At 44.3% G+C, this 26,751-nt stretch overlaps 1 protein-coding gene and 1 long non-coding RNA gene across 3 annotated transcripts in view; both read right to left on the minus strand.

The window, feature by feature from the left end:
• LOC148014572 (uncharacterized) overlaps positions 1–22,990 on the minus strand; it is a 39,022-nt gene extending 16,032 nt beyond the window's left edge. The window contains exon 1 of the long non-coding RNA XR_015688594.1: positions 22,586–22,990. This is a non-coding gene — a long non-coding RNA (uncharacterized LOC148014572). The remainder of the gene's footprint in view (positions 1–22,585) is intronic.
• LOC148014571 (uncharacterized) overlaps positions 1–26,751 on the minus strand; it is a 232,553-nt gene that overhangs the window by 23,524 nt on the left and 182,278 nt on the right. The gene's annotated exons all lie outside the window — the stretch shown is intronic.

The following is a 26,751-nucleotide window of genomic DNA, read 5'->3' on the forward strand; positions in this document are numbered from 1 at the left end:
AGTAGAAAGTCATGGGTGTATGCACTTAAGAGCAAAAAGAAAGTGTTGGATTCTTTTAAAAAAATTCACGCTTTTGTTACCACACAAAAAGGGCTTAAGTTGAAAGCCATAAGAACAGATAATGGGGGTGAGTATGTCTCAAAAGAATTTAACAAGTTTTGTGAGATACATGGCATTAAGAGGGAGTTGACAGCCCCTTATAATCCTGCATCAAATGGCGTGGCTGAAAGATTTAACCGCACACTTTGTAAGAAAGTCAGATACATGCTGTCCACAGCTAATCTCCCGCAGCAATTTTGGGGAGAGGCTCTTAAAACTGCAGTTCATGTATGCAATCGCTCTCCCAATCGTACATTGGAAAATGGCATTCCTGAAGAGGTTTGGTCTGGCAAACCTGCTTCATATGACCATTTGCGTGTCTTTGGTTGTGATGCCTTTGTGCATGTACCTGTAAAACAAAGGACCAAACTAGACATGAAATCTATCAAGGGCATCTTCATGGGATATGGAGATGAGGGAGAGATGGGTTATAGAGTTTGGCTTCCTCAGAGCAAAAAGATAATACGCAGCCGAGATGTAGTATTTAATGAGGCAAAGTTGCTGAAAAATGCTACACATGGTGATCTTGACAAAAAGAAGGTCAAATTTCAGCATGAACAGCCAGCCATTCAGCAGCCATTAGCTGAAAATTCTGTCCCTTTTGATGCTAAAAATGAGTAGCAACCTATTGTGCTACAGCCAGAAGATCATGGACACCAAATAGATGCACAAGATGAAATAGGACAGCAAGAAGAACATGCTGAAAACAGATTACAGCAGCAAGAAAATGCTGAAAATCAGCCACCTGGTGATGGTGTGCACATTCCTCAAGATGTAGGCCCACTGCCTGATAATACAGATTGGGTAAGACGGCCTACACGTGTCAGAAGGCAACCACAGAGGTTTCAGCCATCTTTGGATTGCATTTTGTTGACTGATGAGGGTGAGCCTCTGACATTTAAAGAGGCACAATCATGTGAAAACAAGAGAAAGTGGGAGCTTGCTATGCAAGAAGAGATGAAGTCTCTATATGCAAATAACACATGGGAGCTTGTGCCTTTACCCAAGGATAGGAAAGCTATTCCTAATAAATGGGTTTACAAAGTGAAATGTATTGATGGGAAGCCCAAGTATAAGGCACGGTTGGTTGCTAAGGGCTATACACAAAAGGAAGGCATAGACTTCCAGGAGGTCTTTTCACCAGTGGTGAAGCCATGGATTTAAACGCAGTCATACAAATCACTGCTTATACACTAAAAAGGCTGATGATGGCAGCCTTATTGTGTTGGTTTTATATGTGGATGACATGTTGATTGCAGGACAGCATAAGAGTACTTTGAATGCTCTTAAAAGGCAGCTGAGTTCAGCCTTCTCTATGAAAGATTTGGGGACAGCTGAACACACTTTGGGCATGCGCATTAAAAGAGATAGAGGGCAGCATTTGTTGTTTCTCTCACAGGACAAATACATCAACAAAGTACTTGATAGGTTTAATATGGCTGATGCTAAGCCTCTTGATGTGCCTTTACCGCCACATTCAAAGCTTAGCAAATTTGATCGCCCTAAGGATGATGCAGCTGCTAGTACCATGAAGGGTATACCTTATGCATCAGCTTGTGGATCTTTGATGTATGCCATGGTTGCAACTCGCCTTGACATTGCTCATGCAGTGGGAGTTGTTAGCAGATTTATGTCTAACCCTGGCAAGCCACATTGGGAAGCAGTGAAATGTATCTTCAGATACTTGAAAGGTACACAAGAAAAGTGTATATGCTATGGAAAGGGTACACTAGAGTTGCAGGGATTTTGTGATTCAGACATGGCAAGAGATCTTGACACTAGGAAATCTACCAGTGGGTATGTTTTTACTTTGGCTGGTGGGGCTATCTCTTGGTGTTCAAGATTGCGGAAAATTGTGGCACTGAGCACTACAGAGGCTGAATATATTTCAGCCACAGAAACTTCTAAGGAAGCTATTTGGCTTGGCCGTCTGGTCAAGGATTTTGGTCTTTCTTCACCTACATCAGTGCTTGGTTGTGATGGCCAGAGTGCAGTATGTCTGGCTAAGAATGCCATGTTCCATGCACGTACCAAACACATAGATGTTCAGTATCACTTTATTCGACAAGTCTTGGATGATGGTCTTGTCACACTAAATAAGGTCAAAACCCAAGATAACCCTGCAGATGTTCTCACTAAGTCTCTTGCAAAGGCTCAGCATGAGCATTGCATTTGTTTAGTGGGAGTTGGTTAGCTTAAAGGTACCACTTCGGGCCTTTAAGTGGAAGGTTGTTGGGTGTAAAGTCCCTTCGTCTCCGTGTAAATAGACTTACGGGTGTGAACACACCCTTAATGTACCCTAACATATAAATACATTCTTTTTTTATTCTTTGTGTACCATCACATCGGTACACCTATCTCTGCGTTCACTCCTCCTCTAACACTCAGCTCATCTCTGTTCTTTAGCAAACGCTTGATCTTGCACGCCATTGCGCACTCTCACACCCTTCACCATTAACATCTCTACCACCAATCAACATGTCATCCACATACCAAATCAGTATAATAAGGCTGCCATTTGCCACCTTCTTGGTATATAAGCAGTGATCCACTTGACTTCTTTGAAAACCTTGGGATTGCATGAACGTATCAAACTTATGATACCATTCACGCAGTGTCTGTTTCAGCCCATACAAGCTTCTGTTGAGTTTATATACCATTTTTTATTGCCCCTTGGCCACAAAACCTTCTAGTTTTTGCATATATATGTCCTCAAGCAAATCACCATGTAAGAAAGTAGTCTTTACAGAGGAGAAAAGATCTCATCAAAGTCAATCCCATGTTCCTACTTATGCCCTTTGGCAACTAGTCATGCTTTGTACTTTGGTGAGGAAGAGGTAACCTTCACTTTGTAAACCCATTTGTATGGTAGGATTTTCTACACCTTAGGCAAATGCAACAAATCCCAAGTACCATTTTTCTTTAGAGATTCCATCTCTGACTGCATAGCTTTATGCCATTTCTTGCTGTCCTTTCTACCATTGCTTCCTTGAAGCATGACAGTTTGCCACAATCTCTCAATATGACATAATCAACAACATAATTCACACCAAGAACAAACCTATCTAGCTGTTTGGTATTTCTGGTCGACCTATGGACCCAATGATTAGTGTTTGCTGGCTGTCTCTAGCCTGCAAATCTGCATTAACAACTTGCTGTTCCAAAGGTTCAGCATGCTGTACTGCCTGTTTTGGCTGTTCCAAAGGTACATTTTCTTGCTGAAACTATGGTATATCTGTCAGAGTGCAGCGGTGCGGAAGCGTAGGACTGAGAGAGAGAGAACGCAGAGAGAGAAGGGAGAGAAAGAGACAGTGGACAATGAAGATCTGCTGTATAAAGAATGCTGAATACAAAGATATACACGGGCGCAGTACGCTGGACTGCGTGTCTCCACCTCGACGATGCGACCTGCTGTCCACCTCGAAGTCTGCTGCAGTCTGCACTGTCTGCTGTCTGAAATCTGTGAACAGAGACAGAAAACTGCACGGCACCGGTCTGTAATCTGCAACAGAGAAGAGTGTCCAGACTGCTGGAAATGTCGACTATCAATAGTCGAAAACTGCCATGAACTGGGGCGCCAGAAATAGGGCGCAGCCTGGAATAAGTCGGCCGACTGGGCTGCAGACAGTCGGACTGCCACGTGGCAGTCCGACTGACTGTGCAGCTGCCCTCCAAAACAGGCTATGATCTCTAACACCCCCTCTCAGAGCCTGGACAGGGTAGAAGCCTGAGGGATCTGGAATGTTGCCGAAGTAGAGCCTGAGGAAGCGCCTTCGTAAACAAATCCGCAAGATTGTCCTCCGTCTTGCAATACTCCACAGTGATGGTCTCATCCAGAAGCTTTTCTCGGATGAAGTGGTACTGAATCTCAATGTGCTTCGTCCGGGCATGAAAAACAGGGTTCCTTGCCAAGGCAATGCAACTCTCATTGTCACATCGCAGCAATGTAGGACGAGTCTGGGGGCACCCGAGCTCCTCCAACAATCTCCGAAGCCACACAACCTCGCATGTGGTGGAAGACGCGGCCCGATACTCCGCCTCAGTAGACGAAAGGGCTACTGTGGGCTGCTTCTTGCTACTCCATGAAACAACACCTGCACCCAAAGTAAAGCAGTAACCTGTAGTAGACCGCCTGTGGTCCACGTCACCGGCCCAATCCGAGTCGCTCCAACCTGCAAGTACAAGATCTGACCCATCTGTCCCTACGGGGTAATGAATCCCCAAATCAGACGTCCCCCTCAGATACCGAAGTATCCTCTGAGCAGCCTGCCAATGCACCGTCTTAGGTTCACTCATGAACCCTGCCAAGAGCCCAACAGCAAAACATAGATCAACCCTGGTGTTGAGAAGCCAAATCAAGGACCCTATCAACTGTCGATAGCGGGACGAATCCGCCAAAGGAGAAGCTGAATGAGAAGTGGCCTTCCAGTTCGGATCCATAGGAGTAGAGAGGGCCCGACAATCTTCCATCTCAAAAGACACCAAGAGCTCCTGTACATATCTCTGTTGGGAGAGAAAGATCCCCCTCTGAGACTGATAAATCTCATGGCCTAAAAAGAAATGGAGTAGCCCCAAATCCGTCATCTCGAACGTCCGATGTAAAGCTGACTTTGTCTCCTGGACCTGCTGTGCATCATCACCTGTGACAATCAAATCATCAACATATAAAACAAACAGCACACAACCATCCTCGGAAGTGTGAACATACAGCTGCGGATCGGCCTTGGACCGCCGATATCCCAACTGAGACTGGAGGAACGAATCAATCTTCTCGTTCCAAGCTCGCGGGGCCTGCTTGAGGCCATACAGGGCCTTCTTCAACCTGTAGACTTTCCCATCTGAAGAACCAAAGCCAGGAGGCTGCTCAACGTAGATCTCCTCCTTCAAATCACCATTCAGGAAGGCCGACTTCACATCCAACTGATAAACAGGCCATCTCCTATGGCCAGCCAAAGCAAGAACAGCTCTAATGGTTGCCATACGAGCTGTGGGGGCAAAGGTGTCATGACAATCAATCCCTGGGCGCTTGGCAAAACCCTTAGCAACAAGGCGAGCCTTGTGCTTATCCAAAGTACCATCACTGAGATATTTGGTCTTGAAGACCCACTTGACTCCAATCACCTTCTTCTTCGGGGGGCGTGGCACAAGTGACCAAGTGCCATTCCTCTCAATAGCCTCCAACTCAGCTTCCATAGCTTTCTTCCATGGGGCGGACTGTAAAGCCTCCTTCACGGAGGTGGGCTCTCGATCCTGCATAACACGGGACATCAAACAATAGTTGGAGCAAACAAGCTCCGAAGAATGCGCCTGGTGCCTCCGTGACCGCCGCGGACCATCCTGCGGTCCCCACTCCTCAGGAACCCCCTCGATCCCTAAATCACGGAGTGTGTCACGGGCCCAGCGAGGAGGAGGCCAAACCTCCCCTCGTCGTTCTCCATCAGCAGAAGACTCTGGAATATCCACCGGTGGTAACTCCTCAGAGGGGTCCGGTGGAACAGTAGACTCTGTGTCAGAAGCAGAATCATAATCAAAAGGCACAGGCTCCAGTGGAACAGTAGAAGGAGCCCAACTCTCCCCTGGATCTCCAAGAACGAGATGCTCCTCACCCGTTAAAGTAGCCGGAACCTCCACAAACCGCACATCACGGCTAGTATATACATCCCACTTGACGGGATCATACAGTCGGTAGCCTTGGGACTGGGAGCTGTAGCCAACAAATACCTGTTTTCGAGAAGCCGCTTCAAATTTATCACGGTGAGCCTTGGGAATGTGAACATAGGCATCACACCCAAAGACTCGAAAGTAAGAAACATCTGGCTTCGTCCCAAAATAAGCCTCAAATGGAGTCATCCCTTCCACGGCCGAAGTAGGGGATCGATTAAGAATGTGGACTGCAGTAGCCACAGCCTCGGCCCACAGAACCTGAGGGGTCTGTCGGTGCTCCATCATGGTGCGCGCCATCTCGATCACACTGTGGTTCTTCCGTTCTAGAATACCATTTTCTTGAGGAGTATTGGTATTGGCAAACTCCTGGTGAATTCCTCTATCTGCACAAAACCGAGCAAATTCATTAGACACAAATTCACCTCCCTTGTCGGATTGCAAGGTCTTCACCTTCCGGCCTGATCGGTTCTCCTCAAAGAGAAGCCAATCCTTGAAGTGCGAGAAAGCTTCTGACTTTAGTGCCAAAAAGTAGACCCATGTCATCCTGCTGTAGTCATCCACGATCAGCATGAAGTACGAGCTCCCACGCAGGGACTCATTCCTCATAGGGCCACATAGATCCGTAGATACTAGCTCCATCGGTGAAGTAGACCGCCGCGAAGCGGTGTGGGGAATGGCATCTCTATGCTGCTTCCCCCGTATGCAGGAGACACATGGCTGCTGGCTCACCACTATATCCAGCAACTCTCGAACAAGCTGTCCACGTGACGCCCTCCGAAGATAGTCATAGTTCAGGTGACCAAACCGAGCATGCCATAACTCAGACTGTGACTGTGAGGTAAGAAGAAGAGTAGAGAGGGCAGTGGAAGACTTCAGTTTGTAAATGCCGTTCTCCTCATATCCGGATGAGAGAACCTTCCTCGATCCACGATCAAGGACTCGCACAGTAGAACTGTCAAACTCCACCAAAAGACCAAGGGAGCAAATCTTATGAACTGAAAGGAGATGGTACCCTAATCCTGGTACATGCAAAACCTCTGAGGTATGGGTGCCACCTCGTCCATCCGGAATAAGCTGCATCTTACCCCGACCTGCAACAGAAACTGAAGAGCTGTCTCCAATGAGAACCTGCCCACGCGAAGGTCGCAGCTGGGCAACACCATCTGATGAAGGAGTCATGTGTCGTGAGGCACCACTATCAACAATCCACTCTCGAGCTTGGGGAGCCATCATCGCAGCATCAGAAGCATTCGGTGAAGCGTCCTCAATGACAACTAGATGTAGAAATGCAGCTGATGAGGGTGCAGCCACCGCTCCAGAATCCTTGGTATCCTTCTTCTTGGTGTCCTTCGTGTCTCCTTCTTCCAATGGCCAGTCTTTCCACAAATATGACATGTGGAATCTTTGTCCTTGTCCTTCTTGGACTTGTTATCCCCCTTCTTCTTCTTTTGGTCCTTCCCCTTCTTCTGAGAGGCTTGACCTGTCAACGCCTCCGACTTGGAAGCATTCTGTCCCTTTAACTGTTCCTCTTGGTCCAAGACCATAGGAACCAACTCTTCCCAGCGAAGAGTAGACTCTCGCCCCGAAGCAATAAGGGCAGAGTAAAATGTACCGAATCGTGGCGGCAAACTGGGACAATAGTGTGGGGAAGAGAGTTTGGACTCATCTCTTACCGAAGGCCGGTCAATATCCTCCTGTACCAACTCCGCCAAATCATAGGACTCAAGGATGGCCAACATCATAACGCGCCAAATGCGGTAGTTGTCGCCGTCGAGCTTCTGATCTGTAGGAAGAGCCGGTAAGACAGGCACCTTCCGGTCCATAATCGCCTGGAACTCCAAGTCCATCTCTGTAGACATCTTCACCTGCAATGCCTTCTCAAACGCAAAAGCAGCCCCCTCTGACTGGGTAAACTCAGCCTGCTAAGGCTCTTCCGCGTCCCGAAGCTTCTTCACCCGCCGGAGGCGATGAAAAAGCAAAACCTGCACTTTTAGGTTAAAAACTCAAACTTCCTCCGCGTCAAACAACAGTAAACAGCAGCAAATCCACCACCTGTACTCCTTTCCTGTGCGCCCACACTCGTTTCAGCCTTGTTTCAAGGCGCAGCCCTCCTGTCTGCCCTTAAACGCAAAAAACGCAAATTTGTGTCGCGATGGAAACTCCTCTTCAGGTTGATTCTGCGCTCAGTCAGCCCTCAAACACTGCTCTGATACCATGTCAGAGTGCAGCGGTGCGGAAGCGTAGGACTGAGAGAGAGAGAACGCAGAGAGAGAAGGGAGAGAAAGAGACAGTGGACAATGAAGATCTGCTGTATAAAGAATGCTGAATACAAAGATATACACGGGCGCAGTACGCTGGACTGCGTGTCTCCACCTCGACGATGCGACCTGCTGTCCACCTCGAAGTCTGCTGCAGTCTGCACTGTCTGCTGTCTGAAATCTGTGAACAGAGACAGAAAACTGCACGGCACCGGTCTGTAATCTGCGACAGAGAAGAGTGTCCAGACTGCTGGAAATGTCGACTATAAATAGTCGAAAACTGCCATGAACTGGGGCGCCAGAAATAGGGCGCAGCCTGGAACGGCTGCATTAAATGCAGCCGACTGGGCTGCAGACAGTCGGACTGCCACGTGGCAGTCCGACTGCACAGTCCGACTGACTGTGCAGCTGCCCTCCAAAACAGGCTATGATCTCTAACAATATCATGGGCAACTTCTTGCTGATCAATTTCAGCATCATTCCCTACATTTATAGGGTCATTTACAGCAGGTATTTGCTGCTGTACAGCAAGCACTCTTTGCTGTCCTCTAGGTATTTCTTCTCGGAACACAACCCTTTTGACTTCTTCTGTCTTTTTAGCCTGTTTATGCATGCGATCTTCTCAGAAGAAAACATCATTGCTGCGAACAATTTTACTTTTTTCGAGATCCTATAACTTATACCCCATTTCTCCCTCGTCACCATATCCTAGGAAAATGCATTTACAAGACTTTGGCTCCAATTTGTTGTGTTGTTCTTTACGTATGTGCACAAATGCCTCGCAATCAAACACTCTCAAGTGTGTATACGAAGGTGGCTTGCCCAACCACATTTCTTGAGGAACTCTTCCCCCCTAAAGACCTGTTTGGTGACTGATTTATCAAGTGTACGGTTGTCATAACAGCCTCTGCCCAAGATCCATGAGGTAATGCAACATGAGATAACATGCTACAGACCTTCTCCTGAATAGTTCTATTCATACGCTCTGCGACACCATTTTGGGACGGATTATAGGGGGCAATGAACTCCCTTTTTATCCCTTTGCTGTCACAAAAAACCTAAAAGACTTTAGATACATATTCCCCACCATTATCAAAGCAAAGACACTTTAATGTCTTGCTAGTTAAATTTTCAACAAGTGCCATGAATTTTTTAAACTTATCCAAGGCCTGGTCTTTACAACGAATCGGATAAACCCATACTTTGCGTGTGGCATCATCAACAAAGGTAATAAAATATTTATTTCCCCCTAGAGACAACCCTAGCATCTCACATACATCTGAATGTACCAACTCTAAGGGTGAAGATTTTAGTGAAATAGATTTTTTATGTGATGTTTGAGCATACTTGCCATAAATACAATGATCACAATGGTCAAAATCAACATACCTCAAATACGGCAAATAATTCAAACGAGAAAGTGCTTTCATTCCACCTTGACTCATGTGCCCCAACCGGCTGTGCCACAAAGACACACTTGGCTGCTCGCTTATAGTGACAACATGATCATGCACACTAGATACATGTAATGGATACAAAGTATCACTTTTAGAGCCTTTAGCAACAATTCTAAAGCCCTTACATATTTTTCATTTGCTATCCCTAAAAGTGGTATAACAGCCTCCATTATCTAGCTGCCCTATACTTATCAAGCTCTTCTTGATTTGGGTTACATGCCTCACATTCTGCAAAGTGAACACTGAACCATGCTAAAATGCCAACAGCACACTGCCAATCCCTACACTGTCACATGTATAATTGTCCCCCAAGTGGACAACACCATGTCTACCACCACTATAGTCAGAAAGCCACTTATAGTGTAGCGCTACATGGAATGAGGCACTTGAATCAAGAATCCAAGTATGCATATCATCATCAGAATCTACAATCAATGACTGTGCACTAAAAGAAGAAGCAAAGAGTACATCACTGCCAGTGTCACTCTCATGACTGACTACATTGACTTCCTCTATCTTCACACTGCTCTTCTTTGCATGTTGGCTGTCCTTTTTCTCATCTTTGTCATTAGTGTTTTTGCCTTTGCCCTTTTCTTTCTTCCACTTAAAGCAATCTCACTTGAAGTGCCCTTTCTTGCCACAATGATGGCACTCCATATTTTTCCCACGAGACTTGCTATGTGCTTTGTTGTTAGAGTTGCTCTTTTGCTAGGATCTGCCTCTAGTATGCAATGCATTGGAAGACTTGCTAAAATATTTTGCCTATTGAGCTCTTCCATGAGTAAAGAGCTCTTCACATTTGAATATAACAACATGGCATTTGAGTTACTCATTGCTGTCCTAAAAAGTGTCCCAACTTTCAAGCAAGGTGCATAGTAAAAATGTTGCCTTGAACTCTTCATCAATGTGAAATTCTAAGGCAATCTACAGGCTGAAAATGGAGTTAAACTCATTCAAATGTACAAACATTGCTGTACCTTCCTTCATACAAAGGTCCATCAATTTTTTCAACAATAAATCTTGCCGACTGCACTTTTCTGAGCATATAACTCCTCAAGTCTTTGCCACATATCATAGGCAGATTTCAATTTCTCAATGTTGAAAAGCAAAGTGTCTGACATTGAAAGCTCTATGATAGAGCATACAAGTTCATCTAAATCATTCCACTCCTCTTAATCTATGGTTGCTGAGTTTACTCCTTTTGTCTTGATGGGCTTCACTTGTTTCTTCTGCACCAAGACATTATAGCACCGCTTCTGCCATATAGAAAAGTTACGTGCACCCTCGAGCTTTTTAATGTGCAAAAGATTGCTGCTATCACTACTGCCAGCCATGATTTACAGCTCAAAGGTGACTCAAAGGTCAACAAATGTGAGCCCAACTATCACACAAATGACCAAGGTACAAAGCAGGTACCAACCAGCAATGAAAATTCAAGTAATTGCAGAAATTTCACATCTGCAAATTAATTTTCAACGGTACAAAATGTGTGCCACAGCAAACCACAAGCAATTGCAGTCGTGTCACGGGCTAATACATGAGTTACATGAGAAAGCCCCAAATTTTAGCTGCAATTTCTGCTCCAAGTGCATCCACGGGCATCAATTTGACTCTCATGGTCAAAAGCCCCAAAATTTCTCTGCTCAAATGACATCAAACACAACTCTCAAATGGATTGCACAAGCCAATTTTGCCAAAATTTCACTAATTTTGCAAAAGTCCCAAATTTTTCTAGGGTCTTATGTGCTCATTTTGCATAGAAACTACATTGCAAGTACATACCAAGACCAAATTTGACCCAATTTTGCAAATTTTGCAAAAGCCCTAAATTGTACAAGGTTCAATGTGTCAAAATTCCAAGAATTGCACTTGTCCCATTGTAATTTCTGCACATGCGCAAAAAGCCTCGATTTTTTGCGACCCGAGAGTATTCAAAAATGCACAAATTTTATTCTGACAAGTAAAATCTCCCGCATGCACCAAAATCCCCAAATTCAAGATTGAAAGCATGCCCAATCTCTGAGATTTGTTGAACTGCACTTGTGCACGTGTGAAGACCCACAAATTTCAAACAAAGGATAAACCTTTGATGAAAAATAAATGATTTCCTTTTTTTTTTTAAGAAAGAGCATGATAGGCGACGATTGACTGCCCGTCCCCGTCAAATCCTACGCCCACGTTGATTTGACCTGCAACGACTTGTCCCGTGCATTCATCTACCTCTAATCCATCACCCATTATTACCACCAATCTGTGTTTCTACACATTCATCAGGTGGATAAGCCTTCTTCAATTGTCTCACCTTCTGAGCAACCTTGGCTCATTGATAGTGGTGCATCAAGTCCTATGATTCCCCGAGGTAATTTGTTGCAAGTTTTCCAACTGTCACAGAGTATCGTCACTATTAGTGACATCTCTTTGGTGCCTATTGGTGGTGTTGATACCTTGCATCTATTGTCTTCCCATCCATCAAGCTCTATTTCATAGAGGTAAGGTTTCCAGATGGTACTTGGTGAAATTTGAGAACTATTCACTAATGGATGCCAAATGGAAGAGGAGGATGACATAGCAGACCATCCTCAATCGTTGCAGCTTTACCTTGATGCTTTCCAATTAGGGCTGACTCGCGCTCAATCAGGTTCAACAGAGCAAGGGGTCTAGAGTATTACTTAATGCTCGTGAGGGAGCTAGCACCTCTGCTCCTCAATGATGGACAGCTCTAGATGTAGTGGATCTCGAATGTATTCAGCATACATTCAAGGTATTGTAGCTAATAATATGTTTGCCAAGAGATCACTATTCAGTGTCCTACGCACTATGTTTGTTATGCATATGGTATGGTTTATTATCTACAACTCTGAAACCGTACATTTGCATCAGCTAATGATCATCATGAGCTGATTATCAAATGTTGATTTTCAATATTTGATCACTAATCTTCAATTGTCTTCGGCTGATTTTATGGACAGCAGCACATATTATGATGCCACTGATGTTTTAGCCATGGTTTATTTTTAGTTTATGCTATACTACAGTTTAGTTTTGACAAATTAATTGAGCTCATGATTGATGGATCCATCACATGATAATCTGGAAATGTTTTTGAGATTCTTTGTGAGTCTTATGTTATGTTATGTTGGCTGGTAATTTTCAGCATGAGTTGGGCATTATAGAATGGTTGAACAACAATGCACAATGTTGTGTTGACTATGATTCCTTGTGGAAATTCTAGTGCTATACTTTGCTTTTGATGCACTTGACAGTGCAATCAAGGACAATTGCAATGATTTTAAGGGGAAGGGCCATCATGAGGACACGTATTTTTGCAAGCCTCACTTAACATGTGGATTAATTTTTTATCACATATTTGAGTAAATATTGCATATATGAGGTGCAATTGAAGTTAGTGCAAATTAACGAGCCTGAGACTCGAGGAAATCAGTGGATATCAAAGGCAAAAGTTGCAATTAGTTATGTCGCACAAATAGTTGGTGGTATCTTGTGCCAGTTATTGGCATAAGCCATTTATTTTGCCATAAGTGTCAATTTTGGCAACGCTAGAGATGTGACACTTAATGGTACTTGACGCCAATCTGATGGTCAAAAACAACATAGCAACACTCCAGAGATGAAGTGCCCTAGCCAATTTAATTACTAGCTGGTCAGACTATTTTTTGGGGCACCGAAATAATTATTAGCCTGAAAATTGATATAATAATATAGATAATGCTGAAAATTCAATTTAGAAGGCTGCAACTTGGCAAAACTTGTCTATGCAAGTTTGGGAAAACAAAATTGGGACTGAAGGGAGAAGGAAATCTCGTTTTTGCATTTTGGAACTGTTGGGAAGAGAGGTTAGGTTGTTGCTGCTTGCTTTTGGGGCCATTTCTCAACCATTGGAAACCATTTTGGTGAAGGAAGTTGCATAATTTTGACCAAGGGATGCTAGTGATCATGGTTGATGCACTTTCTCCTGCTAATTACAACCTCCAATGCTCCCTTTGCTGTTGGTGAATCGATTTGGGGCTTAAAAATTGGGTCAGCAGCTCGATTTCGCTAAATTCTCACGACAAATCTGTAAATTTTCTCTCTCTATAGCATTCTCTCTCTTTCTCTAGCCGTTTTCCAACTTTACTCCAAGTTTTACAACAATCCAACCATTGTAGGTGGAGATTTTGGGTGAATCTTTGTTATAAACCCTAGTTTACAGCAGAAATTAGGGTTTAGTAGCTGCCTTGGAAAGCATGCCAAACTTTGAAGACTCCAAGACTTGAATTATTCAAGACTAACGGTAATTTCAGCTAAAAACAGATGGAGGACCAGCCAGCCATCAAATTTGGGATATTTCCACTCTTCCCAAAGTGGATGAAGGCCAATTGATTACCCGAATCAAGGGATAAATCAGATTAAAGACTTGCTGGTCACTTTGGACAACAAGGGGAGTTTGGATTGCGAAGGGGATTAGGAGAATCCCATTGTAAATCAACTTCTACTTCAATAAAGCTAAAGAAATACCAAAAGACGCATCAATTTTGGGACCAACCAAGTGTCCATTGTCCAAGGATTAGTAGGTAAATTTGTATTTTTCAATTTTGCAATAAATACTTGGTGTTACAATCAAGTTGTGATTAGGGAATTACCACCCATCCACTGAAGAAAGGCTGGTTACAATCTTCTAGGGAAATATCCCTTTGCTACCATCTATTATTTTTGCTCCTCCACATACTCCCCATAGATTTCTTCATTACCGGCAGCAAGTGGTGGTCGGGATAGCTTGTCCATTTTATGATGTGCTAAGTTTGACAATCCCTTTACTCTCCCCTAGAGACACATATTACTCAATAGGACAAAAACTGATTGAAAACCTACGCTTAATGTCAAATCAAATCACAAGTTAAAAGCCTTTTTTTTAGAAAACAAGGCAAAATCCATTGTGGTTCCATCTTCCTTTGCAAGTCTTGATATGCCATTGGGCAGCCGACGAGCACCTTTTGTCTGATGACTTGGCCTCCCTAGGGTGATCCCTTGGGCTCCCTTGGTAAAATAACTATTACCTCCGTAACCTTAGTAGGCCATTGAGTAGCCGACATGCAACCTGTTGAGCTAAAATATGCATTACTTGTTGATTAACCTCTTAAACAGCCCCAAAACACACTAAAAATGCTCTTTTAGAGTAAAACCCTAAAACGGGAAGCGGTTCGAGAGAGTTCAATGGAAACCCTAAAACGAGGAGCAGTTCGAGAAAGTTTAGTGGAAACCCTAATTTTTGGGGCGCCCTTCCACATCTATAAATAGACAGGCTGCCCACATTCAGCAATTATCCTTGTTTTGCAGATTACAACAGCCCACACACCCTCTGCTGCTGTTGGCGCCCAATTTCCAGCCTGCAGCCCGCCTCCATCTGCTGTCCAGCCATCATCAACTGCAGCCACATCATCTTCAGCCTGTCCATTGCTGTAGGCGACAACTCTCAACTGCTCGCGACTACTCCAAACTGTCCCAGACTGCTGTCCATCATCTCCAAGGTCAGCCAACCTGCGTTTTCAGCATTGCAGGCCCTAACACTCTCAGACACTATTTCAGCCTGCTGTTTACAACAGACTGTGCACAGTTTTCAGCCCCCGATCCGTGGTACACTGCTGCGTTTACCAGTTTCCAACTTCCAAACTGCTGCATTTTGGTGACCAGCCTGCTGCCATTCACTATTCAACACTCCTACACTCCGACTGGTGGTCACAAACTTGGGATCCGTCTTCGGTGGACGTCACACTCTGACATTGCTCTACCCTTGAGCACACTGTACACTCTTACATTCATTTACAACATTCATTCACTTCAGAGTTGTGTTCTCTCTCTCCCTTCTTCTGTTTGTGTTTGAGTTTGTGTGTTTGAGTTTTGAGTTTTGCGTTTAGGGTTTGAGTTTTGAGTTTTGTGTTTAGGGTTTGAGTTTTGCTCTCTGTGTCTGTGTCTGTGTCTGTCTTTGTGTTTTTGTCGTGGTTGTACACTCTATGTGTCCTCAGTGCAAACCCTGACAGTCTTCTTAATATGGTATCAGAGCCGATGCTCTTATAAAGAGTATCTTGCGGATATTGTTGAGAGCTAGTCTTTGTGCAAGGCACACAATACGACTCGTAACCGAATCACAATGTCCCAGACACCTTCTCCAGTTCCTATGATGTCTTATCAAGCTTCTCCATCATTGGAGGCCTTGAGACAACATTATGGACTCGGTGAGGAGGACGACACTCCACCTTCACCAAATTTCACTAACATGACAGAGGAGAACTTTGAGGAGTACTATCGCAACAAGTACGATGATATTTACACCCTTCCTACCAGTTTTGCTACCACATTTGGACCGGTTGGTGAGGCTAGCCACCTCTCCGATCATGGAGGACATACTGCATTCGGAACGTCTGGCGATCCATCTTCATCATCTCCACCAGGTCCAATGTCAGGTTCATACAATTCTTTTGTGTTGCATGAATCAAAACCCTCGCATGTTTCTTCTTTTGAGGTACAAGATCCGGATGGCTTTGCGTATGTGAACTTCAATAGAGGGGGCTCACAAAGCAGACGAAATTCAGGTACATCTATAGCTTCTGTTTCATTTGAGCATATTACACACACTTCTCACTTCCCTCCCATCCCACCCTCTTCTATATCACACCTTGATCATCTCTCATCATCTTTCCAAAATCTTGAATTATACTCCACATCTGCATCACACACCCTAGGGGTTGGATCTACCATCTCCGCTCCCAGCACCTTTTCCTTATCCACCCCATTCTCTACCTCTTCGCACCATGGCACTTCGTTAGGGGGAATGCCACCCTTTAGCACAGTGCCTCTCACCTTTCAGCAAATGAGCACACCCATCACTCCTGGGTCGACTGTGATGGGCATCCCCCTCACTATCCCCAGCTTCACATCTCCCATGACCACTCATACACAAGGGTTTCCATCCTCAACTTATGGTGCGTCTTCACACTCTCCTTGGGTTACACCTACGCAAGGATTCCCATCTTCTGCTCCCCGTGTTCCCATTCCACCTCCTTGGGTTCCTCATGTGGCTACCGTGCCCATGCCTAGTCAGCCCATCCCTACCTATGGATCCACCTTGCATACTACCCACATGCCTGGTGGGCACTCTGGGGCCCATTCCCAAGTGTACTCCACTCCCCCATCCCACCCCCACTACACTTTTTCACACTATCCATCTCCGAGCACTACCACTCCTGTTGCAACGGCCAAGAATGCCTTCACGGATAAGACACGTTTTAATGGGTCAAATTTCACTACTGGTCGAATTTCATGCAACAAGTGCTTGAGTCTCAGGGTCTTTGGAACCTCGTCATTGGTCTAGAGCCTATGTCGGACCCTCGACTAGCTCACCTTAACTACATCCGTCAATGGAGAGTCCGCAATGCTACAGCCAATGTTGAGCTGATGCAGGGATTGCTTCCTGAGTTTCACTCCCAGTTGCAGCACTTTCCGCTTGCGTCAGAGCGTTGGAGTCACCTTCTCGACCGTTATGTGGCTCATGATCGTACTCGGCGCATCAATCTCGACTTTGAGCTTCAAGAGTTCTCTCTTAAGGAAGGGGATGATCTGAAAGTCAAGCTCGCTGACTATAGGTAGTTACTTGCCAAGTTCGCCACTACTGGCTCTCCAAAGTCAGATGATGATCAGGTTACATTCTTCTTGAATAAGTTACCCGCAAAATACTTCAATTTCATTCAACACATCATCTCCCAACCTCGATTGCTAGCCTTCTACGAGTTTGAGTGCCAGTTCTTGCGTTACGTAAGGCTGCATGATCAAGTCCACAAGAAATCCTCATCACAGCCTTATTCAGAGCAGAAGGGGTTGGTTGCTTCTTCGGGAGGGAAAACCACCAGTGGCAAGAACTTGCTAGATGCGAAGGCAAGCCAATCAAAGGGTGACTCCTCTTCCTCCAATGGAACCAAAGAATCAAGACCTATCTGGCAGCAACTCCCTAAGAAAAACCGGTTTTGCACACACTGCCAGAGAGCAGGCCATGTGGATGAGGAGTATCCCTCCAAGGCCCAAGGTCTTCCACCTAAAAAGCCTCAGCAGACCGCAGCGACTTCACACTCTAGTGGGGCTACGCCTTCCGCTGCTGCCCCATCTGCTCCTCCAGCCCCCACAACGACTGCTGGACATGTGGCACCCAGACAGCCTCAGCGGCCATCCTTCTCTACTCCTGAAGGATTGGTTGATTGGTCTGCAGAGTTCCGATCCCATTGCACTTCATGCATCTATCTCACCTTCCTCCCCACCTCGTCAAGCGTTCCCTTGGCAAAGCCCTGCTACTGGATGTACACGATGGTGGCCACCTTCTTAGACTAGCATGTCTCTAGGTCCTTTCGGATACCCTAGGTCAGTCTAGCATTCATTTTTCGCACTCTTAGAGTCGGGCCCATAGGATTTTTGTCTCTACATTTTAAGACTTCCCCTGCATTTACACATTTGCATCTTTGCACTTGTTCCTTCAGTTAGCTTTTCATTTTTGTTTTGTTTTGTTTTTTGGAACATCTCACTACTTACCTCTGTGATTGCAGACTTTGATCTCCTTTGCAAGTTTTGTTTTCAGTGTAGGGCTAACATGCAGGTTTGCCCAGTCCTATCTGGGCTGGAGACTTGGGATGTGCGCTGTTCCTTCATGGTTTCATCATCCTTGGAGTTTAGCTCTTCTACCAGCATGGAGGCTTCCCCTCCCGAGGCGGATCGTGCAGCATCTCTCTTAATGCTATCATGGCAGTGACTTCTACCTAGCTCTTCCAGCTGGGATGCTTCCTCCTCCTCTTCATTCCTTATGGTTCTCAGCACCACACGAAGACCGACATCAGGCTCCTCTTTCTTCTTCGGCATCTACATCTAAGTTGAGGGGGGGTTCCTACCCTTCTTGGTATTCTACAGGCTTCAACACTTTGTCTTCGACATCAGCATCTCCCCCCTGTTGTACCTTACCCTTTGCATTGCATGATTTCATCATCTTTGTACTAGGCGCTTGGGCAAGTGAACAATTTCCCCATGAGGGACACTATCCAAGTGGCACCTGCTGCATGAGCATTCTTCAACATATAGCATACTTTGCATCTCATTGTGCAGAGCACCGCTTGAGCGAATCCTAAGCTGTTTCCACCGGCGGTTGTTGTTATCACACCACCATTCTTCTTCATCACATGGATACCTCATCACCTACTTTTCCTCGTCATCGATAACCTGAGTGGATGGGTTAGCTTGTACTATTTTGTGATGTGTTGGGTGTACCCTCCCTACTCCCGTCTTCTGGGTCACTATTCCTCAATCGGCCGCATCCCATAAAATTTACCACACTTATTCAAAAAAAAAAAAAAACACATACAAAAGTTCCATGTAGTTCCATCCGCCTTTGTAGAGCTTGGTAGGCCACTGGGTAGCCGACATACACCCTTTGTCCGATGCCTTGTCCTCTCTGGGGTGACTACTTGGATTCCCTTGGTAAGATAACCATCGCCGCTGTAGTCTTGGTAGGCCACTGGGAAGCCGACGTGCACCCTTTGTCCGATGCCTTGGCTGCTTTGGGGTGGGACGCCTTGGGGTACATCAACATCACAATGGCTGGCCTAACCTTTCGGCTCAGTTTTGGGCTTGAGAGGGGGTGTTGAGCTAAAATATGTATTACTTGCTGATTAGCCTCTTAAACAGCCCCAAAACACACTAAAAATGCTCTTTTAGAGTAAAACCCTAAAACAAGAAGCGGTTCGAGAGAGTTCAGTGGAAACCCTAAACCGGGGAGCAGTTCGAGAAAGTTTAGTGGAAACCCTAATTTTTGGGGCGCCCTTCCACATCTATAAATAGACAAGCTGCCCCCATTTAGCAATTATTCCTATTTTGCAGGTTACACCAGCCCACACACCCTCTGCTGCTGTTGGCGCCCAGTTTCCAGTTTGCAGCCCGCCTCCATCTGCTGTCTAGCCATCATCGACTGCAGCCACATCATCTTCAGCCTGTCTATTGCTGTAGGCGACAGCTCTCAGCTGCTCGCAACTGCTCCAAACTGTCCCAGACTGCTGTTCAACCTGCTGTCCATCATCTCCAGGGTGAGCCAGCCTGCGTTTTCAGCATTGCAAGCCCTGATACTCTCAAACACTGTTTCAGCCTGCTGTTTATAGCAGACTGTGCACAGTTTCCAGCCCTCGATCGGTGGTACACTACTGCGTTTACCAGTTTCTAGCCTCCAGGCTGCTGCGTTTTGGTGACCAGCCTGCTGCCGTTCACTATTCAGCACTCCTACACTCCGACTAGTGGTCACGGACTTGGGATCCGTCTTCAGTGGACGTCACACTCCGACATTGATATGCCCTTGAGCACAATATACACTCTTACATTCATTTACAGCATTCATTCACTTCAAAGTTGTGTTCTCTCTCTCCCTTCTTCTGTTTGTGTTTGAGTTTTTGTGTTTGAGTTTTGAGTCTTGCGTTTAGGGTTTGAGTTTTGTCCTCTGTGTCTATGTCTTTGTGTTTCTGTCGTGGTCGTACACTCTGTGTGTCCTCAGTGCAAACCCTAGCAGTCTTCTTAACAAACCTTTGTCTAATGCCCTGGTTGCTCTAGGGTGGAATCCCTTGGGGAAAGAAAAATATATAGGCTTATGTTGAGCTAAAAATATATGAGCTTTTTAAAACAACTCCAAAACATGCTTAATTAATGAATCAAACCTCTTTATTAAAAAGAAATGCATTCCTAGAGAGTTTGTATCCCATAGGCACAGACTCTATTTGGAAGGACCCAAACTTTCTATAAATAGTCAAGCTGCCCTCCACTCAACCCAATCCTATTTTTGCAGTGCAGATGCCATATCTCTGTTGTCCACATCCCGTTCATGGAGGATATCTCAACCGAAGCTATCCACCATTGTTGTCCATCATCAAGCATCTAGACCCCACTGTCCCATTTTCTATCACTGTTCGTGATTGATTTCAGCCTGTCTACCACTACGAGACTGCTAGTGACTATTGCTACAAGCTGACCAGCTTGTGGTTACTGCTATGCCATCATCTACTGCTGCCGTACAACCCTTGCAGCCTATCGCCTTGCTGCCACGCGGCACATAAGACTGTGTTTTGTGCTTCTTGTTGCGTATACGACAATCTACCATGTGGTCCCTGCTGGCTGCCTTTTGCTGTCAGCCCCAATCAATCAGCTGCCATGTCATCAGCTTGATCTGTGTTTTGCTTATCTGCACCTTTCTATGTCCATCTGACACACTAACCCAACATCATAATACTATGTTTTCTATTGCTAGACACCTTCAAAAGCTGCCTACTACATTTTGAGATCTGTCAATTCTCGAAGTACAATACACTCTCCAGCTCATTATCTTTGCCATGGTCCTTGAGACATGGAAGTTAGAGGTTTTGTATTCTTCACTCCATAGTGTTTTTGATGCATTGAACATTGTATTATATTCAATATTCCTTCGTTATTATTCATTGTGTTCATTGCCACTAAGTTACCCAAACCCTAATTGTGTTTCTTTATCTAGTCCATGCAGTTGTCATACAATTGTGTTGTGTTTTTTGCATGAGAGCATTTCTTTACATGGTATCAAAGCTAGTACTCTTTGAAGAAACCTACACCCCCAATCGAAAAGCTCTTCTCAGAAGTAAAAACTATAGAAAGGAAGATAGCTTCAAACATTTCTTTAGTACTTCAGACTCCTGAGCCAAACACATCGAGAAATGAGTAAGAGTAACCTCATAGTTTGCTCCGCAAGGATCTAACATGGCCACATCAGACTAGCATGAAGTCCCTAGATCTTATGAGATCACAACAAGTCGAGTATGACCTCATTCTTATGCATCGGGCTCAACAACAAATTGAAGGTAAATCTGAGTTTCTCCTTTAGATTCAATGCAGCGGTATATTGATTTTGCAGAAAGGACGAGAGCTCGACTTGGGACTAGCCATCCTATGGTGGAAATTAGCACAAAGTTTAAACCTATAATTTTCTCACCTCCTAGATGTACTCTAGTGCCAAAAACGCAATCATTTACTTCTCAATCTTTTGCAAATACTTCCCCCTTCATGCAAGATTTGGATGGCTCTTATGATGAAAGAGCTTTTCAAAGTGAATATTGGTTCATTGATCCTAAAGAAAATAGGTATCTTTTCTTGAACACAAAACGAGGTGAGGAAACGAAAAAGTTGTTACCACACGCTGTAAGTTTTCCTTCGTTTTTCTTTCCTTCAATTTTTTCTTCTCAAGGTCAGTTTAAAGTTGATGAATCATATCATTCTTCATTTCAATTCAATCTATCTAAAGATCAAAAGAAATCTGATCACTTTGAATCCACAATTTCATTTCGAAACCCACCTTTCTCTCCCTCTTCTTCCGCTGCATCATTATTCACATTTCCATTTCATGCACCCCATGTATCTTCTTACACCACACCAAGGGATTCCTCACACTTAGGCAAGGACGTCCTTAAAGATGCACAGGTTCTTGTGTTTATACAGGCAATATTGACTTGGAAACAACGCGAGAAGCTGTTAGCTACATTTCCCCCTCAGTCAATTGGCCTCCATTAGCTCAAGCTCCATGGGAAAGGAACGTTATGAGAGCGGCAAAGAAGCCCTATCTTGCAACAGGAATCAAACCTCCTCACAAGTGAAATTTTTATTGAGGTTGTACGAAAATGAACAACACCTTTAGAGATCATCTGGGCTTTTCCCCCTTGGTAAGCTAACTTACCTTTCTCCTACGTGATAGACGCTTCCAGCTTGACGGTCCAAGCATCCATAGGTACCAAGATACGCTATCTAGAAATGTACACATTCGGAGGTCCCAACCTGCGCCAGTTGTTGATCGGCTCATTCTGTTGCAATCTTGGATAAGAGGCGCTGGATTGCAACTAACCCCATGATCTCAAACCAGCCAAAAGTGCGCACACACCACAACCAACCAAACCCGCCACGAGGGGGCCCAACAGACAGACACACACACACACACACACTCTCTCTCTCTCTCTCTCTCTCTCTCTCTCTCTCTCTGTGTCGAAAGCAAGGATACAGATCAGAGATCCAAGCGACCCCTACCTGGCTATAATTATTTGAGAACCAGCCACCACCAAACGTAGCCGCTAGGACTAGCACTCTGGAGTATCTCTTCTCATGGGACGAGTGTGTAAGAAAGGCACGATTACAGAGGGGCCACGTGACCTTCAATAACGCCAACTTGTCATCAATCCTATTCAAACCGATTAACACCCGGCATCCTCCAGGCTCCCCCTGTGATAGACTCCAAAAATCATGTCAACATGCCCCGGCACCATAACACTGCGTATCACGCCCCTTGGAACTCAACATGACGCCATAACATGGCCTAGCACAGCATGACACGCTTTTCCCAACTCGTCACAGCACCACAGCACGGCACAGCCCAACGCGACACGGAGGTCGACACGGTAAGGTAACACGTCACGAAAGGTAACACGACATGGTAACGCGACACGGCCCAGCGCCGACGCGGTTCAGCAGTCCACCATGTTATCTCCCCCCATCAAGCAGGGAATTCCTCATATCACTTGATATTTCTTGGTGCTTACGCAAGGACGCACCCCCGAAACCCTTCACGGTAGCACAACACCCCACTCACCTCTCGCCCCATGAAAAAGACTACCCATCCCCCTCACTCTCACTATTTGCACTCACCATCCCCACTCACCTATTCCTGGTGGGAGCCCCGAGCCACTTAACCATGCCCAAGCGACACGCACTACGGCCCCATGCCGCGACACGCCCAAGGAGAGCCAAGCCTCGAGTAGAAGGTACCCCCACTATACCCCCCCTCTTTGGCACCCCTGCAAAGACCTTAGGATAGGTAAACCTAACCGCTATAAGTATGCTCAGGTGAAACTAGCTACTATAGTTATTCCACATGTCTCTCTTTCTACCATGTCAAGAATCGTGTGGTGGGGGACTTGCTTGAGCTGCTACACCAAACATACACTATACACACAAGAGAAAGCTCACTTAGAATCCCGAAGTGGGAATCTAGTGCATGATCCAATTACTACCCCTTGTTTACATGATTCTTGCATGTATATTATGGCTTTAGACATATGGTACTTAGGCAATGGTGCCACGAAGCATGTTACCTCTCTATTTTATGCAATTTGTTCACTTTTGTTGAGCTTGTTTCTAAAGAGCAGTGACAATGGCTCCTCTTATCCTATTAAAGGAGTTGAAAATTTGTGATAGCTTCTACTAGTGGCAATACCTTCATACTTACGGATGCTTCGTATATACTGAAGATTAAGAAGAATTTGCTATTAGTTTTGGCACTTGCCAAGATTGGCTTGATTGTGAAGTTTGTTAATAGCAGATGTATAGTTCATGATCTCTTTTAAATGTTGTATCCAAGATTAGTGAAACAAATACCATTTCATTGTTAGTTTACACCAAGTGAAAAAATCCAAAATATTGCAAAATGCTTTCATCATTTGTTAGTTTACACCAAGGGAAATTGGCATACATATAAAAAACAAGCTCAATTTGAAATCCATAATGCAATAATGAATCATGGAATATTTATCCCTATGATCAAACTATGTACAAGTTGGTTTTCCATGCAAACATGCAAATTATCACTCCACAAAAATAAGGTAAATCTTGCTATTGTCACACTTGCTTGTCAAATGGCCATCTCTTCCAATATACTTGACTAGTTTATAACATGTTCTTAGAACAAAGTAAAGAATCAATTAAGTTTTCCTAAATTTTGGACTTAAAAAGAACACAAACAACTTCTCAAAACTCACCCTATAAGAGTATTTTGTAGCAAGGTACATAAGTGTAATGGTGACCTTACATTCACTAGGGAATTGGCTATGAACTATCTTGAGTAAGGTTATTAACATATTTTCTAGAGCTAGAAAAGGGCAGAACAATTGGGAAAAGTGGAAAGAAAATATGTGAAAAAAACTAAAAGGATTAGAAAGAAAGATCATCTCCCATGCATCACCATCCACAATAAGATCACCGTTGCAATCACCATGGTTTGAATGCCAATGGGACCAAGTCTAACATCAAACAATAAGAAGCAAAGAGATACGGAAATGACATGATAAATTGGACACAAAAATGAAGTAATAACAAATATTACAAATGAAATGTCATCTTCATTTATAAGCATAACTATCTACATAAAGACTAAGTTGTTTTGTAATTTAGTCAAATTTTGCAAAGCTTTGGTAATAATTGTAAAAGTACAATGTGAATAATAAGAATAGTAGGAAGCATTGGATTCACACTATAAGCTTGAATTTAGATCAAAGATCATAAAATTATAAGGTTAAATGTGCAAAGCATTGTATATTTATATATAACAATAGTTCAAGGAACAAATATGCTAAGCTAAACGCACAACAATTGAGATAGTAGATGGACTTCTATTGTTCCAGAAGCTACAACTCACTTTGGCGACGATCTCTCACGTTGTCTTCACCACACTCTCCTCTAACTAGTCATACATCCTTCTTTGCAACTCAAGAAAGCAAGAAAACAAGACTAGCTTTGAGATGTAGTGAACTCGCCAACTTACCTTTTCACATTGCATTCCAAAAGCTTTATGACTCAAAGCTAGTTCCAGGACCTAAGTATCACACTGCAATTTCATTATTCCTTCACATCCACCACCAACCATGCGTAAAATGAGAGAAAAAGAAGAGAAAGAATATTAAAAAAGAAGATGTAGAGCTTCTTTATTCCAAGTTCCCCACATATGCAACTCTCTGTCACTCTTAACAAATAGGCATAATATGATAGAATAGAATAAGTGAATGGAAAGCTTCAATAGTTGCACTAATAGAGCTCTGACAACATAGATACACTAAAAAGGTAAATACAACTGAGATCTCTCACACTTATATAGACCAAAATTATGGTTATGATTAAGCTCCTTCTCTAAGGTGGCACTCCATTTTAGGGCTTGCTTCCCTTTTGCATTTTAGCACTTATGCTTTGTGTTACAAGACATGTCACAGACACAAACCATGCAGCCAAAAAGTAGAGGAAGGCCAAGGAAGCCCAAGGAAGCCCAAGTCAAAAACTGAATGAAGAAGCTCATTCTTCCCAAGCAAGAAAAGTGAAGGAGAGGGCAAGCTCAAAAAAAACATGGGAGACCACTGAATATTCTAGCAAGGTCCTCTCAAAGATGAAGGAGGCCCTCTCAAGGATCAAGGAGTCTCTCTCAAGGATAAAGGACACTCTCTCGAGGATCAAGGAGAACCTCCGAGGGCCCTTGCAAGGAAAGTGCGGAGTGCAATGTAATTCATTTTATAAGAGTGCTAGGCTCCCTCCTATGCAAGTTGTAAAGTCTAAACAAACCTAGGTGAATGGATAAGGCAACTAGAAAGGAATAGGAAAAGACGACCTTGGCAAGATGCCCGGTCATGTAAAAAAAGGGATAGGTGCCCAAGGGATTTAGGGCTTGTATATAAACCTGAAAAGTGAATGAGGAGCTCACTTTGGTGTGTGACAAAAGTGGTCTCTTCTCCTTCTCTTCTTCTCTCCTTCTTGCTTCCTTGTGTGTGCTTGAGAGAGGGAGTGAGTGAGTGAGTGTGTGAGGGTGAGGGAACTTGGAGAAAAAGCTCTCCATCATCTCCTCTCTTCTTCTTATCTTCTCTTCTCTTGTCTTGTCTTATGCATGACTATGAAGGAGGAGGCTTGAGCTTGCATCTCGAATCGTGGAGCTACTGGTGTGCTTGAGAGAGGAGGTTACTCATTCAGGCATTATGGTAAGCTCACTACACCCTGTAGGATCAAAGGTTTGCTTGAAACGCTTGAAGCAATAAGCAGTCCATGGGTCTTGGAGGTTAAGCGTGAGCTCCCACTACATTTTGGTTTCATTGCCGGGACCAACGGATTCAAGCTTGAGCACTTTCATGTCTCAAATCGAGTGTTGAAGTAGGGTTGTCCACCCAAATGGTTACCCCCAAATGGCTGCTTGAGATAGGTAGGAGATTTGGGGTTTTTAATCTTCAAAACAAGTAAATATTTTGGTTTTTTTTATGAATAGACAAGTAGGACAAATCATTTGAGCATTTGGGTTTTGATTTTTGTTGCATTTAGAGTAGGATAAGACCAAGAAATTGAAGCGAATCATGTTAGGATTTTTGTTGTAAACAGGCCCAAAACAAGGTAAAATTAGGGTGGAAATGGGCTTGCAATCCATTGGACAAGGCATGAGCACTAAAACGGAA

Source organism: Lygodium microphyllum, chromosome 25 (genome assembly GCF_053477565.2).
Source record: "Lygodium microphyllum isolate KBCC chromosome 25, Lygodium_microphyllum_v1.1.10, whole genome shotgun sequence".
Taxonomy (NCBI): Eukaryota; Viridiplantae; Streptophyta; class Polypodiopsida; order Schizaeales; family Lygodiaceae; genus Lygodium; species Lygodium microphyllum.